A 12,259-nucleotide genomic window follows, 5' to 3' on the forward strand; every position below is an offset into this window, starting at 1 on the left:
GGAAAGTAGATGTCCCATTTTAAATGCCAGCAATTAGGCAATAACAAGTTCCTACATGTTATTTCCATTTGGAAAAAACAACCTGATGATGGTAGGGTACACATTTGATGCAGTCCTGCTTATGGTAAAGGATGTACACAAATCAAGCTCATCTGACCATATTTGAACAAAAGCAGTTACTTGGCCTGTAGCTCCACACCTGTCCTTCTGGCAAGCTGCAATCTAAAAAGCTGGTGCTCTGCCATGCTGTTTGTCTCCTTCTTTCTGTTTTTCTCCTTGCTGTTTACAGCACACACCTAGGGCCAAATCCATTTCCCAATCCTGATGGTTTCTTTTGTTTTCTTGCTTAATAGAAGAGCACTGAAACTTCTCTGCTTTTGCCTAAGTGTCCTCTCCCACTTGATTAATTATAGAGAGGTTTGTGATTTCCTTTAAATCACAGACTTATCGAGTAGTGTCTAATCAACCACTGGTATTCTGGGCAATTGTGAAAGGTTTTGCCTATCAATTTCTTTCTGAAGCTCAGATTGAAAAGTATTTTAGATTTTCTAAATGTTTGGGTTGACTTTCCATATAATAGAAAGAATTTTACCACTTTTAATATCTCTTCAGTATCATGTAATTCCAGGAGGAAAATCAGATTCCAAGCCAGGATCCCTTCCAAATAATTTGTTGCCTTTCAGTCAAAGAGCTGTTTTGGGATTTCAGCAGTCAAAGGAGCTAATCGTCCAGCTCATTTAGCCTGGGAATAAACTCACCCTCACTTTTTCTCTGCCTGGCTTTAATGGTGTGTTGTGGTTTAACCCAGCAGGCAGCTAAACACCACACAGCCGTTCGCTCACTTCCCCCCCAGTGGGATGGGGGAGAGAATTGGGAAAAAAAAAAAGTAAAATTCGTGGGTTGAGATAAAGACAGTTTAATAGGACAGAAAAGGAAGGGAAAATAATAATAATAGTAATAATAATAATAACAGAATATGCAAAATAAGTGATGCACAAAGCAATTGCTCACCACCCATCGACCAATGCCCAGCCAGTTTCCGAGCAGCAGTCACCGCCACCTGGCCAGCTCCCCCCAGTTTATGTACTGAGCATGACGTCACATGGTATGGAATGTCCCTTTGGCCAGTTTGGGTCAGCTGTCCTGGCTGTGCCCCCTCCCAGCTTCTTGTGCACCCCCAGCCTTCTCAGTCAGTAGAGCATGGGAAGCTGAAAAGTCCTTGACTTAGTGTAAGCACTGCTTAGCAACAACTAAAACATCGGTGTGTTATCACATTATTCGCATACTAAATCCAAAACACAGCACTGTACCAGCTACTAGGAAGAAAATTAACTCTGTCCCAGCCAGAACCAGGACATGGTGTCAGAGATACAATGGCAAAAGGCAGGTTTGTTTCTAGGTCCTTTTAACATGAATCGTTGATACAGAAGGCTATAGCTCTGGCAACGCTTCAGTGCCTCACATTTGTAGTATATCGGCAAAGCTGACAACTCCCATGAAACTAGTATACCTATATTTGCTTCATTCCAGCTGTGATAAAGTTAAGTGCATCATAGTGTAGTCCTCCCAGGCAACAAGTGGTAAAACAAGTCTTTACAAAGTTCAAAGCACCTATTTTTTACTGAAAAGTACCCTTTTTTTACTGGTGTTGGCATTAAAAATACTTATTTTTTACTTGATTCAAGTTCCTCAATGTAAGTAACATTGACATTAGGTTGAGAATGTATTGCTTTTTTTAGCGGAGAGGTGGGAAAGAGGTAAGAAAGCTCACCAGGTATTAATTTGGTAATACATATCTGAAGTCTGGATACAAATATTGACTGCCTCCTGTTGCTTGCTACCTGTGCTCCACCTCTGAATAAGAAGTACAGTTATCTGCAGTTTTTTATGTGATGCATACAATCATGTGTAATCATAACTTTCCTCTACATATTTTGTGAATATTTTTACTGTTTATAATACAGACCTAAAACTCATCCTTCTTTCAGCTGATACATTCAGAGGTTTGCCTTTTGCCTTCGATGTATGATGTAGGAGCAAAAGCTAGCTTCATCCACCATCTTGCTGGGCACTGGGTTGTTGTCTATTTTGTCCTGTAGTCCTGCCAGTAGCGATCACGGACCTTCCTTGCCCTCCTAAGATTTCAAAAACCAATACTCCAGAAGCAATTCAGAGCCACTGTGGGCCTAATTCCTAGTTTATCTAGGGGCACTTTATTCTCCTTTGGTAGAGTGAAGGGCCACAGAGAATCAAGGTAAGTTAAATTCACTTTAAGGCTTCTTCATATTGCCTGAGCATCATCAAAAGATTTGGGACTGGATTCTTACATGCCTTGTAGCTCTTAGGAATCAACTCATCTGCTTTCTCTGCCTTGAAGAAGAAAGATGGTGCAGCTGCGTAAACTACAGATATACCAGGATGCTTTTGGTAGCAGAGTATGAGAACTTGCATTTACACGTGGGTCTGCAGCGGGCTGCAGGCAGCCACATCCCTCCCACTTCTGACCCTGGTGTCTAGTTGGCACTGTTTTGTAGTTACAAATACAGAAGACACTCAGTAAGGTGAAGCAATGAATCCTGAGTCTGGCCAGTTTCTCCCTGGCCCTCTTTTTCTTCTTTCTTACCTCCCTGCTATAGGTCCTGCTCAACTATCATGATCTTGAGCCAGGCCTTCCTATCTCATATGATAATCCCAGCACTGCAGTACGATAACTGTCTTTGTCCTCACTAGGGAGGACAAAGCATAAGGGGTTTGCCTTATGCTAAACTCCACTTATCTCTGATTGCCTTGTTCTTGGCTTCTGACTGGTCATGGGCCACAGTACTTGACTCTACCTGTAGACCTGGACTCTTTGTGCCTTACAGCATGGTGGAGCTGTCAGCGTTTGCCTGTCCTGTGGTTGTTCCATTACATCAGCCACAAAGTTATGCAGTATCTAAGGTGATGAAGAAATATCAAAGAAAAAATCTCCTCAGAGCTCTGCATGGGTGTCTCGTCTATACACCAAAACAATTTACAGAGAATAACACCCATTAACTGCTGTCAGTGCAGCAGAAGTGGGAGCTGCACTTGTCCCTCCTGCTAAAAGCCAAGAACAACATCCCTTGCTCTTGCATGCGTAACCTGCACAGCAGTAGATCTATTAGTCCTTCCTTTGCCCACCTGTGTGCATATTGCAGTTCTTTCTTGGCATGCAGAAATGGCATGGCAATTGCATTCAGAAGATGTTATACCACTGGATTCGCAACAAGAAGGAGGCATAACAGCTGTTTTTCTCCTGAGTGTATTTTTTTTTTTTTCAGATCGTAACTTCCTTTTCTGTCCTTGACTCCTAATCCTTTTGCTGCATAAAAGCTTTGACAAGGCTTGAGAAGGACTTGTGTGTTCTGGTGTATCTTCTGTGTCTGGACATTATCTGATTAGCAAAATAAGCTAACAGCAGAGTATCTCATTGCAGGATCCTCATCACCTAACACCTTTACCATACACAGCAATTGGTAATACACAGTACAAATGAGATTTGTGAACCTTTCTCTTACAGGATCCTTCCGGATGCAGCAGTATTTTATGTGAGGTTCAGTGTGAGGGACTGTGAAAACGACAGCAGTGCTTTCCTTGCACTTTGAAGAGACCCCAGTTTGCTTGTGAAGTTCAGTTCAAGGTACAGCATTTATTATAGAGGCCTCTTTCTGATGGCACAAGCACATACCATAAGTCCCATTGAGTGGGCCAAAGATCATCTGTAATAATCTCTTAGGAACTGATAGCTAGATTAAAATTACAGTTTCCAAAACAGAAAGGTCTTGCTGTTACTTAATACACTTTTAACACAGAGGGGCATTTGTTACATGTGAGTCTTTGGCAGTAACTTCTTAACCACCTTTTCCTGAACCTCTCACAGTTAACAGTTGCTTTCTCAGACTAAGGCTAAATTACTTATGAACACACAAACATAGTTATTTTGTTAATGCTTTGGATATTAGTGTGAATGATACCATGGCCCTAAGCAAATTTCTCTTCGGGTTTTAGACTTGTGAAGGAACAATAAGACCAATGATTTAAAAAGGGGTTATTTATTGCAATTCTTATGTTGTGTCTTTGCAGAGCTTGCTATTTTTACCAACTAAAATGCAGGGAAATTCTCAAAAGCAGTTTAAAATAATAAACTTGTCTTAAGTCAAGAACAGATCCCATCAACCTATTGGCTCCCACCTCTGTTTTGAAAGGAGCACTGCTGTACCAGCAGCCATTCTTCTGGTATGAGTTTCCCATGGGTTTTCACTGTGGACAGTCTGTAAGTTTTGACCAGATCTTAGATGGTGACATTATTGGAATTAACAGCTTCTGAAGGAGTCCTGTGGAACAACATTTACATGCTTTGCACCTTGTATGACAGATTAGCATAAAATCTTGACCTCCTAAGACTAGCTGTTTTCCTCATTCCAGCAGAAGTCACTGAGAAAGGGGAGAGAAGGTTAAAAAATAAAATCCCCATTTCAGACTTTGTTGTTTTTTTCCAAGAAGTGAAATGGTCTATAAGAATTTGGGTAATGCACGTACATGGTTTCTTGTCTTTATATCGAGAATTTATTTAGGATGGAAATCAAAATACACAGCATCTGTGTGAAGAATGTATGCTTGTTCTGGGGAGCTTTGACACAGAAAGAACTTGCAGCAGTGTGTGACATGGTACCTGTGGGCTCGCCCTGCAGTGTGTGCTTCCTCAGAGGGCATTTAGCTGCCGTGCAGTGCTCCTTGGACTCTGTCTTCTTGGACCATAACAGCTTTACCACAAACAAGTCTCACAATAAAGTAAGCCATTTGGGTGTATAGGTGCCCCATGCTTGAGGGCCACCAAGCAGCTTAACAACAATGCTTTGCATACAGAATGGTAAACAAATCCCAGAAATGTGAGCATAAAGGATGGTCTCCCAAAAAGGTTTGTTGCGGATCCACGCAGGGAGGTCCGCATGCATCTGAAGCACTGCAGCCATATTCCTGGATCTAATCTGTCAGTTACTACCTTGTTGCATCCCTGTCAGCAATAGGGAGCAACACATGACGACTACAGGAGCCTCAGCAACATACTACCCAGAAAGTGGGAAGTCATCTAGAAAATGGGATGTCATCTATACTACCAAAAAACCTGCCTCCACCTTCTTCCTGCCTGGAACAAATGGCATCCTATCACAACTGACTCACTGTTCCACTCCAGTACAGCTCTCTAGAGGATGGTGGTCAAAATGGCTTGCAGATTTTACTTCATGTCAGTGGTGCTATATCAGACTTCATACAGAAAGATTGCCGTCCCTAACTACTAGAGATGTGGTCTTAGCTCAGGCTTAGAGCCAGATGGAATCTCCTTGTTTCAGTCTGCACCATTAGTGGGGCTCCAGGCTGAACTGTGTCCTCACAGACATGTGCCAACTCTTTTTTCCTTCATCGGGTTGCAGGCAGGTTCAAGGTACTTGGCTTGGGGAATTAATCCCAGAATGATATACGAAAAAGAAAGAAACCACAGAAAAATGTGCATGTGCACATGGCAAATCTGCTTAGAAATGGGAGATCCATCAAAAACATAAAATCACACAGTGACAACTTTTAAGCCATTTTTCAGCATAGACCTACAATACGCATTCCCCTTGTTCATTCTGGGATCAGGCCAGGTATGGTGACCAGAGCAGGCTGGCTGGGGGTATGGATTCATCAGTTCTTCTCCAGAGGTGTAGTCAATCCTCTGGACCCATTTTAAGGCAACAGCAATAGCAATACCCCCATGTATTTGAATACCATGTATTTGAACAGGATATTTAGATTAGATCCCAAATAAGCTCAGCCAAGTCAATTAGCGTCTTTGCTATGTCTCATCTGTATTTGGTTCAGTAATACGTTTTATACATGGCATCTGGGAGGAGTGATTAATGATCAGAATGTGTTTTTGAAATTCTTGAATGAAAGTGGCTACATCAGTACAATGTCTAAATATTTTAATGAGTTTGTAATTTTTTCTCTCAGTGCCAGTATTTTGTACATTGTAAACTCTTCAGCACAGCATGAAACTCCAATCCCATTAAATTTTATTGAGCAACTTAATAAAAATGAGTTAAGTTCCAAAAAAAACCCCAAAACGTAAGTATGAGCACAAAGAACAGTTGTGTAAGCCCTGTTGCGGGTCCATGCAAGGATGCTTGGGTGCCTGTGGAGCCCTCCTTACTCCATTGGTTCAGGCTACGCCTTCTTGACACACAGGTGCTAGTCACAAAGAAATAACTACAGGAGATCTTATTTCTTGTGCGGCTTGTGTTATAGCAGCAGTTTATGTTTGCACAGGCAAACCTGCGTTAGAAAGCACTCCATGTGCCCAAAGCCTGACTTGCAAAGAGAGAAATCGAAGGCAAGGAAAGTTAAGTTGACTTCTGGCTCCACCACTGAGGTTGCCAGAGGAATTGTTAGCATTCCCAGTATGTTAATGGCCTTTGCCACGGAAATGTTTTGTGGCAGGGAATTGGTCTGAGGCTACTGAGTCCACATTAAGCCATCTGGTAGTATGCCAAGCAAATTCAGTAGATTTGGGGCCAGTAACCTACAGGCGAATGGAAGTAGTGCTCCCAAGTTCAAGTGCAATATTTACCTTTAGGAAGACTCTGTATCTCCTTACATACTTCTAAAATAATGCTGAGCAGGTAACAAAAAGGTGTTTCACAGGTATGAGCCTTTCCTAATTGGGTTTCATCTATTTTTAATATTTAAACAATCTTTTCTCATTGTTGCTTCTCCTAACCTGTAAGGTTGCAGAACTCATGGGCTTCTTTGCTCATAATGATACCCCATGATACTTAAGAGAGTGGCCGAAACAGCTAAAAATAGTGAAACTGTCCTCTACCCAGCCCCCTAGGAAAATATTTTGATAAGCCCAGGCAGCAAGCAGGAAGGCTTGAAAAGGAAAGTAAGACATGCTTCTCTGAATCTGAACAAACCTTAGGAAAGCATGGCTTAAGAAGTAGGCTACATTTAAGCTTTTATTTTATACGAATCAATTCACCTATCCAATGTAAAACACATGTCATAATTCCTTCAGGTAATAGGAACAAGGAAAATCTCTTGCTGTGATCTTGCTGCTTTCTCTGTACCCAGATGTGACCCTGGCAAATGATCAGAGACTTGCTTTACGTTTTGTTGGTCAGCAGTATACATCAGTAAGGCTGCCAGGGAGCTGCTGTTTTTTCTTTTTGCGTTTCCACACTGAGACAGAAATATCTGGACCACGGGGTGTCCACAAAACAACAACAAAAAAATCGATTTTATATGGAGCGTTTATAGGCAGCAGAAAAGAATACACTGTGGCTCAGATTATCCAGATACTCATGATTTTTGGGTGCCGTACCCTTATGATGAGTAGTATGATAACACTAAGGAGGAGGAAGGGAATAGAAACCAGGGAGCTAATTTTCTGGCAGTATGCACTATTTCACGTTGTATTTCAAGAGTATTAACACCATCTGACTTCAGTATCTAGCTGAAGTGGTGTGCCCATTGGAAGTTCGGTGCCTACAATGTGGTAAAAACTGTCTGTCAGTTTCTGATCGCCTCTGCAAACCCTGTCCCACAGTTTCTAGTGTAGTAGCAAAGGTGAGAAGGGACTCTTGCTTTGCAGCCCCCTGTATGTGTGGCGACAACACAATAAAAATTTTTGTACTTTGGTCATTTTAGGTGGCATTTTATTCTCTTCTTGTAAATTTAGGACAACTTCCAGTGCTACAGGTGAAAGCCTGTCTTTACAAAATCATAGCTAGCTACATGCATGTCAGTTCTGTGAATCACAGGGGGTTTTTTCCATGGTTTATACAGTGCTTATAAAAAAACAAAACAAAACAAAAAACAAACCCAAGCTATTTCTCAGAATGATTCACCATGAGTACAGTGAGCGAGAGCACATCTGCAAGTCAGTGCCCTCATCTTTCAGACCTTCCTTGAGAAAACTTACTGTTCCGTAACTCAGGGCAAAGCTGGATAATGGCTTACCCATCAGCAAAACATAAAACATCATATGCTTCAGTGAGGTTTTGGAAAGCTCCCCTTTCCTGTGTGCTTTATGTTCTGTTCACTGAATAGCTCATGTAACCAGACATCATGCCATACCCTGGAATCTGACTGTACTAATGTAGCAAGCAAATGGCTGTCAGAGTGCAGGCACTGTATTCAAAACCTTGTAACACAACCAAAAAACCTCAACCCAACCAAACAAAAAAACAGTGACCCAAACCCCTGACTTCTATCACAGTATTCTAAGGACATTTTTCAAGAGGACTGTTTTCTAACAGAGAGAACTGGAACACATATAAAAAACCCAGGTCAGTGTATTTTGGTGAAGGCTGAAGTGAACTTTGGTATTTGCCCTTGACCCTGACACTGAGTCCTCTCACTAACTTCAATTGCATACTGGTTTCTTCACCCAGTTTCTTATCTGTTAAATGTGAAGCGTACTTTCAAGGGAGTCACTCTCACACTTGGGGTTTTTTAAGGATAAAATGTAAGTGCTAAGTATTGCATATTTAATAGGAAATTGAATCACGAAGTGGTCTTAAAATACTTTTGACTGCATAGAAATAGCTAAGAGTTCCCACTAGGAGAGTATTCCTTAGGTCATGGTTCTTACTTTGATTGTGGTACATATGGAAAACTCATCATCATGTATTCACAAATGCTGTAATTTACTGGAGCAATTGTACCGGGCTGGTACATTCTGTGTTTGGTCAGGCAGCTCATCTAGGATTACGTACCTTTTCTATAGTCTAGGTTGGTATGGAAGAAGCATGTTTAATGGGCTGGTCAAAGTGAGGCACCCACACGAGATTGCTCAGAAAAAGCAGCATGCACTTCCTAGCATGTTTGGAAGAGGCCTGGAGTAGAAAAAGCAGAGCTCTAGCCTGCCTTTCCAAGAATTCTTAATGTCAAGTGAAGCCTGGAGCTAGAAAAACATTTTGATACCAGCCAGACTGTTATATGCATAAAGCTGGTATTTTACAGGGCATTAAATATTTTTGCCATATTTGTAGTCATTTTCTCTCATTGGTGCCAATTCAAATACATGCTTCATTTTCTGATCTTTGTTACTCCTGACTAGCACCCTGTTCCCCCAGCCTGCAGTTCTCAGGGGCATCTCGTTTTTTACTTATTTTTCCTCCTGATATTTCACTGATTTGTTTCCCATAACATCTAGATCCTTTTCAAGTTATTGGTTTCATCTGTACTTTCTTTCTGTTTTCTTTCTTTCTGGTCTGTAGTCACTTTTCATCACTTCCATTCATTTATTATGTTTTTTCTTTTTAACTTTGTTTTCTATTTTTGCCTTGTGGAATCTGTATTTATGCCCTAACCTCTCTCATTTAGTATTTTTCTACTCTGTCTAAGGAAAATACAGTCACGAGATAAAAGGGCACATTCCCAGGAGACCAGGATTGTTCCCATCAGTGCAGGACATGATTTGTTCCTTGCTGAGGTCAATTATATAGCAAATTTTCAAGCCCAGTTTTCAATCCCTCAAACAGAAGGAACAAATCTCATCTCCAAGTATGATTTTTTGGTAATGATCTAAGAATTAGTTTGAGATAGTCATCTCAGATAATTAGTTGGTTAGTAATTGATTAAGGTGGGTAAAGGGAAGCGAATGGAAACTAAGGGATTATCTAGAGGAGTAATAGCCAAGAAAGCTGTTGCCAAATAGCTGTTATTTCCCTGGCATCCACGTGGACACTCACCTTCTAATTTCATTAAGTTTTGGATGGAAACTATTTTGCTACTGTGAAGGTTCTGAAGCTGTGGTGCAAGCGGATTTTTATTTTAGCCTACTGAAATGGACAGCTTTGTGTCCCTAATCTTGCCCTCAGAAGGGCCAAAACATTTAGATTTTTGCTAATTCAGCAAACTTCATCTCTGTATGTATACTGAAACAAGCGTACCTGGACTCACTCAGTAACTTCCCTTATTCATGTAAATTTAAGCACACAAACTTGAAACATTCAGCCCAAAAGCTCAATACCAACATTATGAAACCCCTTAGCTTTTCATTCTTTCTCTTAGCCAATGTGCTACAAATTTTTCTGTCCTATAGACAGAAGTGAAGACGCTGAGGACTCCCCCTTCAAAACTATGCAGAAGGCAGATGCAGCAGCACACTCAGCATCTCCAGCGCCAGGCATTTTAAATGTCAGCCCTCTTATTGTGGGGTGTAGACAAGCGCAGCGCAGCCATCACCTCTTGTTGTATAAGATTATAACGGCAGAAAGCAAAGAACTGTTCCCATTCCCTGACAGAGAGGATGGGAGAGGGAACTCTTTGCAATGCACAGAAATAGCAAGCCTGGCAGTACTGCCACTGTTGCAGTTGTTTTTCCTCAGTGCTGGACTAACTAAGCATAAGGCTGACAGTTGCATGGGAAAGTTAGCATGAAATATAAAGTGCATGGAGCCCTTACACAACGTCCTTGCCAAGGCTTGCCTGCTAACTTCCAACCTACATACATGCAGCAATGCCTTGTGACACAGGGGAAAAATATATATGAAAATCCCATCTCTCCCTTAAATAAATTGTTTTAAAAAGGAATACGGAGTATTTGAGAAGAGGTCAGCCAGGACTGCTGAACACAACGTCTCACAGGTGAGGTCCCCTTCTGTTCATACCTCCTGAGTGGGAGCCAGCACACGCCTGGAGCTCCTGTGCTGTAAAGGCACACAGAAGCCGCCAGCATGGCTACTCCAGCTGAAGCTGCAGGCAGGCACCTTTCTGTTGGACCAGCAAGGGCATTCTGCATCTCTCTCTGTTTGGATGAATCTTTTTACAAATGAATTGGAAGTTGCAGTTATAGCTACCTGAAATGATAGGATGTAATTTTTTGTTCTTTTTCCCCTTTCTGGTAAATGTTTTCTTTAATTTGTTACTTGAAAAAAACACACTGATAGCTCTATATAACCATGGGAACAGACGGTAATGATAACTCCATCTGCTGCATTTGAGTGTCAGTTACCCAGAGCCTGACACTGCCCCAGAGCAGCAAAGTTTGCATGTGCAAGCAACTAAGAGAAAACTCTTGTAGATTTATCTAAGAGAAACTGTCTTGTAATTCCCAGCAGAGTGAACATTATACTGATAACAAAAACCTCAGTAATTAAGGAGTCCTTAGGATATTTATACAGAACTAGCTACGTTGGCAGATGTGTCCCTTCAGGTTTTCTGTATAGCAGACATTATACTTCTGAAAATAAAGAATTTGGGGGTGAGGAAGCATTCAGGCTGGATGAGAAGATGAAACAAACTCTGGAATTTGAATAATAAATAATACAGTACAGGAATAACATAGAGCCCAAGTTAAACTTAGGAGACACAGTTTTCAGATGGCTGTTGCAATTACAACCTTTCTGGATAGTGGTTTATTTTCTGTGTATTTGAGCAATAAGAGGGTTTATTAATTACTCACATCTATATTTAGGTTGATGGTGTTTGGGGTTATTTTTAGGTGTGAGCACCTACATTTATTTTAGTAAGGTACATGTAGCCTGCATATTTAATGCCTGACATTGTCTTAGAAGTATGGAAAAAATATTTTTAAAAGGCAATAATTAATGTTTTATTTGAGGAAAAACTTGGAAAGAGCATAGTATTTCTCTTTCTTACAGGATAAAAGTCCTGTGATTGGCTTTTTAATTCTGTCATAGCAAAAGCAAAATAAAACAGTTGAGATTTTAAGAACAGAACACAGCTGCCAAAATCCAGTTCTGATAAATCTAGAATCAGCTAGCTAACTTGACATCTAACTCCCCTCATCATGTATATGTAATTTAGAACTGTTAACAAAAAAACCCTGAGGATTCAGGTTCTGAAATCTGTCCAGCTGCCCAGTACTAATAATGATGATGACTGAAGATATTCATATCTCCTTTTTGTGTGTCAGCATATTATTCAGTTGTCACAAATCATCCGACTGCATTTCTTGTAATTCTGGTTATCTAAAAACATGAAATAATGTTCAAAGAATTCAGAATGACAATGATTCCCCCTCCATTCCACATGGCCTAGGAAACTGGTTTACCATCACCAATGTTATAAGGGAGGGGGAAGGAAATTGCATTAGAAGTATGTAAGGGAGAAAGCACATGAAAAGGGAAAACGTTCCCTATGTTTAGAAAGAATGAAAAATCTAATGTACATCTCTTTGTGCAGTCATTACTGCAGTCTCAGTAAAACATGAAACATTTTCAGAACT

Source organism: Pygoscelis adeliae, unplaced genomic scaffold (assembly GCF_000699105.1).
Source record: "Pygoscelis adeliae isolate BGI_AS28 unplaced genomic scaffold, ASM69910v1 Scaffold120, whole genome shotgun sequence".
In the NCBI taxonomy this organism is placed as follows: domain Eukaryota; kingdom Metazoa; phylum Chordata; class Aves; order Sphenisciformes; family Spheniscidae; genus Pygoscelis; species Pygoscelis adeliae.